At 28.0% G+C, this 5683-nt stretch overlaps 1 long non-coding RNA gene across 1 annotated transcript; it reads left to right on the top strand.

Moving 5' to 3' along the window:
• The first annotated feature begins 362 nt into the window (after positions 1-362).
• LOC105107302 (uncharacterized) lies at positions 363-1560 on the top strand. Its single transcript, XR_838852.1, has 2 exons — positions 363-639; positions 904-1560. It is a non-coding gene; the product is annotated as an uncharacterized LOC105107302 (long non-coding RNA).
• The last annotated feature ends 4123 nt before the right edge of the window (positions 1561-5683 follow it).

The raw sequence follows: 5683 nt of genomic DNA, 5'->3' as shown, positions 1-5683 counted from the left end.
GTGTTTTAAATTAAATTATATTAGCGATTATTGTTTAAAGTATTTTTTTTATTTAGAAATGTATTAAAATTATAAAAAAAATTATTTTTTTAAATTATTTTTAAAATCAACACGTCAAAATAATTTAAAATTTTAAAATAATAATTTTTAATAAAATAATTAAAAATTAAAATAACATGGTTTTAAACCATGTTTATATATAAGTATTTAAAAAAGTATTAAAATAATATCTTTTTTATTTATTAAAAATTATTTTTAATAGTAATATATTAAAATATTTAAAATGTAAAAAAAATATTAATTTAAAATTAATTAATTAATTAAATTTTTTAAAACACAGAAACGCTGCGATATAAAAGCAAACTAAAACCCTAACACTAAAACTTCACTACTTGATCTTATCTGAGCAGGGATCTGAACTCTCAATCAAGCCAAAACCCTCTCTCTCTTCTTGGAGCCACCCTCCATGTCGGCATGTCTGCTGGCGGCTCCGCCATTGAGCAAAGAGGGGGAGAGATTTGGTCTTTGGTCATTTTCGAGGTTCGATTTCGGCGATGAAGACGGCCTGCGGTCAGAGTCCGATCTTTGTTCTCCGATCGGGCAGTGATGGCTTCGCGGGCTAACCCCCAACCATCAAAAGTTTGTTTTTATACCTTTTCTTAGATAACTATTCTTGATTGATTTTTTTTCCCTTTCCCCCCCTTTTTTGACACTGTTGCTCTACATCCTGTATCATGTATAAAATATAGAAACAAAGTTATTTAAAATAAAGGTTTTTTTTTTTGCTTTTGCTGCCCTTTGTTATTGATTCTTTTTTTTTTTTCAAATTCAAGCATGTATGTATTGGAATTCAATTCATTTTGGAGTCCTGTAATCTATTGTGTTTGTTTTTGTCCAAAGCAGTGTGGCTCTGCTGGTCGTTGCTCAACATCATTTGCAGGTAGTTGTTTCAGTGATTCTCTATGTTCAAATTTTCTATATTGGGCTGTGGAAAAAAACCGTGGGTTTAAAGTGTGATTAACTAATGCCGACACGTTCGTACAGACATTGAAGCTCAGCATTCCCGTGGTATGTAGGTGTGTTCTATTGGTGAAAAACAAATTTCCTTCGCTATCTTGCAAACCATGTCTGTTAAAGATGGGAGGGGAGAATACATGGCTATGATGGAATGTGAAAACCTGCGTAGTTGCAATTATGTAGCAACTGAGGAATGAAATCATCCACCTTTTATATTATGACATGTTTTTCAAACTATTAAAATCATTTAAGCAAGAAGGTTAGGATATTAATACTGGCAAATTATAAGGTAGATTGTGTTTGTTAATAAATCACTATGGTTGAATTGATTAATTGACTTTGCTAGCTCTAAGTCCTAGGTTAGTTGTGACTTGGACTTTTAGATTTTGCCTGTATGATGTTGCTATATCTTGTAATAGGATATGAGATTATACATTTACGATGTTAATATATTACTTGTGAAGATAATTTTTATATAGATTTGATGAATCGATTTATTAATAGTCTTGGTCAATAAAGATAGGACAAATAACAATTTCAATCGTCTTAGCTGGTGATTGGGAGTGACATGTTTTTTGTCTTCATGCTTTTTATTAGTTTCGTTTATGGATTAATTAGTAGATTAAGTTTATACAATAATTTGTTAAGTGTTATGAACTCATAATTTGACCTAAAGTAGTTGGTGATAATAAGGTAATTGTTTTATTTATTGAGATTGACTTGTTTAGTTCTTGCATGTATTATATTGAGTTATAAAAGATTATGACAAACTCAATTTGATTAATGTTGGCTATTAAAGATGGGTAAAAGAAATCGGGGTGTCTTATCTCTCTAATGTTTTAAAGGTATTGAAAAAATTTCAGAAGTTTTGAACTATACATGCCTTTTAGTTCCTTATGAAGGCATAGAAAAAGGCATCAAGTAAGCCTATACATTCGGAAATGGCATTAAGTTGAGGTGTCATTTTCACTATTGATATTTCTTAAATATTCACTATGATGAATTCCTGTTGGCCTGTTATAGTGTTGATATAGAAGATATATCAACATGTATACGTCAGTAGGTATGCTAACATGGTGTCAATAAGTCAACATGTTGTTTGTCATATTGATATTTATGCTGACATGGTAGTATATTTATTGATGTTGGTAATCAAAATGTTGTCTTGTTGATCCCTATGTTGGTAAAACTACAAACATCGACCCCTTTGCATTGACACTATGGTAGTGTTTGTTTAAAAGGTTGCGATTGTGTTTTATTTAAAATGCAGATACAACATGTTCGGTAAAGAAAAAAATATGGTTTATTGTTCATGAATCCCATAATGTTTTTCGTTCGAAACGTTGGGGAAAGAAAAGCAAGTAATTGCTACTTCTTGCGTGCTATTCACTGAACAGTAATTAGTATAGTGTAATTAGTATGAACAATATAGCATTATATTACTCATTGAATAGAATTAGTATAGTGTAATTAGTATGAACAATATAGCATTACATTACTTATTGAATAGTGTAGCATACTACACTGTTCATGTTCATGTTAATTGTATTATTCATTTAATAGTGTAATTAACATGAATAGTGTAGCTAGTTCTATTGTTCTGAATAGTGTAGCTAGTTCTATTGTTCTGGACGGACCGGTTTTGGTCGGATTGAATCCGATTCAAAGCTCAACATGCATTGAACTAGGTTTGATTTAGTAAAATAATTATTTATTTATTTTTTAATTGTGTTTATTTAAAAAATTAATATTTAATATTATTTAGTAATATTATATAAATTAGATGGAGATATGATAGAATATTTATAGAATTTGATAGTAGTTAATGGATAAACATATGAACTTGTCATGTCAGCACATCTATATAGTCTTGTTAATCATTATATTGGTATAATTGTTGAAATGGACTTGTTGACGTGACTTTACATCAACACCATCTCTTTCGGGGCATGCTTTATGCGGTTGATTGGTGAAAAATAAATTGTCTTCATTGTCCCATGTTCACTGATGTGGAAGTGGAGGACATTTGTCTGAGATGAATTTGAAGATTTGCTTACTGTTGCTTGTTGATAAATAAAATTTATGCAATAATTTCTATATACGAGCAATGTAAAAGTTGTCTACAAGTAGTATTTGAATATTAGAGAATTATTTGCATTTGCTATATATGGTCGAGATGTGTAAGTTGTAACACATGTCCGATGTTAATTAAGCATGACGTTAACGGTAAACCTTAAAAAACACAACCAAATCAGAAAAATTAACAAATTAATAGATTCTTCTGAAAATTTTAATAGGCTGACTTGAAAATCTAGGAGAAAGAAAATAGCCACCGGTAGTTCGCCAAACTTCAAAGAATAGTGGAATATGCACCACCCTAATGCCACCAATGAAGGTAGCTTTTGGTGGCTGGCTGGCCCCTTATATGTCTATAGTTATTAAATTCAATTCAGAGGATTCCGGGGTTAACTTTGAAAAAAATTATATATAATTATTTAATATTGAAAAATTAAGAAATATTCTATATATATATATATATATATATATATATATAAAGTGATATATGTGAATAAAGGGGTGTGTGTATTTTGATCTACGACTCTTTGTTGTATTCAAGGGAGAGAGCAGTCATTAAAACTCATCTTAGAACATCTTGAAAGATGCTATTTTAAAAAGTTAAATTAATAAAATAGTATTTTAAATAGTGTAAATATAGTTTTTTTTATTATATGTATTTTAATAAAAAAAATTATTTAAAAAGTCAATTCTATTAGAGTAGAATAAATAAGTATTTTATTTTTTAAATAATTTTGATGTTATTTTTTTTACATGGTTAGATTTAATTGATTTATTTTTCTATTGGCTTTATTTTGGTAGTTTTAGTTCTTTTAAGAGATATATAAAAATGATATTTATGAAAAAGAAAAGATATTTTAATATTTTATTTTGCTTTTCTTTTAAAATATAAAAAACAAATAAAAAAATTAAAATATTCATTTTTTTATTTTTAATTATTCAGTAAGCTTTGCACGTACTCTTATAATTGTTAAAGGCAAAAGAACACACAATAGGCTGCCTGCATTAGCAAAGAGGTTGGCAAAGGTCTGATCAAATTTCTGTGCACCTGGGAAACCATGCATTGTAGAAAAGATGCCTTATAATGTTTCTGTACTGTTGATGTTCTTTCATCATGCTTTTCTTAGCTGTGTCCAGCTGATGAACCTTATTGCTTTAATCCTGCAATTCTATTTTAAATAGAGATGACTTTCTGAACTTTACAGCTTTTACATGTCGTTAACAACAAAACTTATTAAGCTGAACCGATCATTTCCAAATTTTTTAGATATTCGTGCAGAGATGCATCAAATCATGACAGAAGACTTCATCTATCAATCTCTGTGTGCACTGTTGAATGCAGTTTTCTTAGATTTTTTTTTAAATTGGCAAATTAATACAGTTTTAATAAAAAAAATAGGGAAATATTATAATTTGGTATATGTTTCTATTAAAAAATACAATATTTAAAGTTGTTGCAGATGAGAAAAATAACATTTCAAAAGATTATTAAATGGAAAGCACAAATTACAATGAGAATGAAGAAGAGAGATACAAAAATAACATGATTTTGAAAACATTAAAATTCACAGCAATGGGAAAAGATATGCCACAAGGGTCACTAATGATTATTCAGCACACAGCTTGCTTGCTTTTGAATGGAGTAATCTAACTTTGATAACTGTTAATGACATTTCTTATACTGTTAAATTTGTTTTGATGATATTTTTTAAGGATCCTTTTAATGTTATAATTTGAGTTTCATGGTATGACTTTATAACCTTGTTTTCTTGTTGTTTTCTTTCTTTCTTCTCTCCTTATAGTAACTTGTATAATTTTTTTACCCAATAATTTTTAAAATCACATTTCTTTTCAGCAATAACTTTAAATATCATATTTTGTAATTGTAACATGTATAGATTATGTTATTTCACTATTTAAAAAAAAACAAGGTGTTATTTTTATAAGTTTATAAAAATCATTTTAAATAAGCCAAAATATTCATTTTATTCACATGGATTTATGTAAAGAATCCACCAATTTTTTTTCTTTTTTATCTTTTCAATTTGTTAATCCCTTTTAATCTTCTATATATAGGGCAATTGATGAGTGACTTGTAAATATGTTTGACATTCAACTTTCTTTGATGAAATGTGTCACTATGATCTAGATAGTTGATTTGTCTATTTTTTACTTTCTTTTCAATTTGTTAATCCCTTTTAATCTTCTATATATAGGGCAATTGATGAGTGACTTGTACATATGTTTGATATTCAACTTTCTTTGATGAAATGTGTCACTATGATCTAGATAGTTGATTTGTCTATTTTTTACTTTCTTTTCAATTTGTTAATCCCTTTTAATCTTCTATATATAGGGCAATTGATGAGTGACTTGTAAATATGTTTGACATTCAACTTTCTTTGATGAAATGTGTCGCTATGATCTAGATAGTTGATTTGTCTATTTTTTTTATATTAAAAATGAGCAAAAAACTTGAAAAACCGAGAAAATAAAAAAAATTAATTAAAAAAATCAAATCGAGAAAAAAAAACTTAACCGATTAGAAAACTCAATCGAGAAAAAAAACTTAACCGATTAGAAAACTCAA

This window comes from Populus euphratica, unplaced genomic scaffold (assembly GCF_000495115.2).
Source record: "Populus euphratica unplaced genomic scaffold, PopEup_1.0 scaffold154.1, whole genome shotgun sequence".
Lineage (NCBI taxonomy): Eukaryota > Viridiplantae > Streptophyta > Magnoliopsida > Malpighiales > Salicaceae > Populus > Populus euphratica.
The sequence above is the reverse complement of the archived record's forward strand: the minus strand, read 5'-3'. Positions and strand labels throughout refer to the sequence as shown.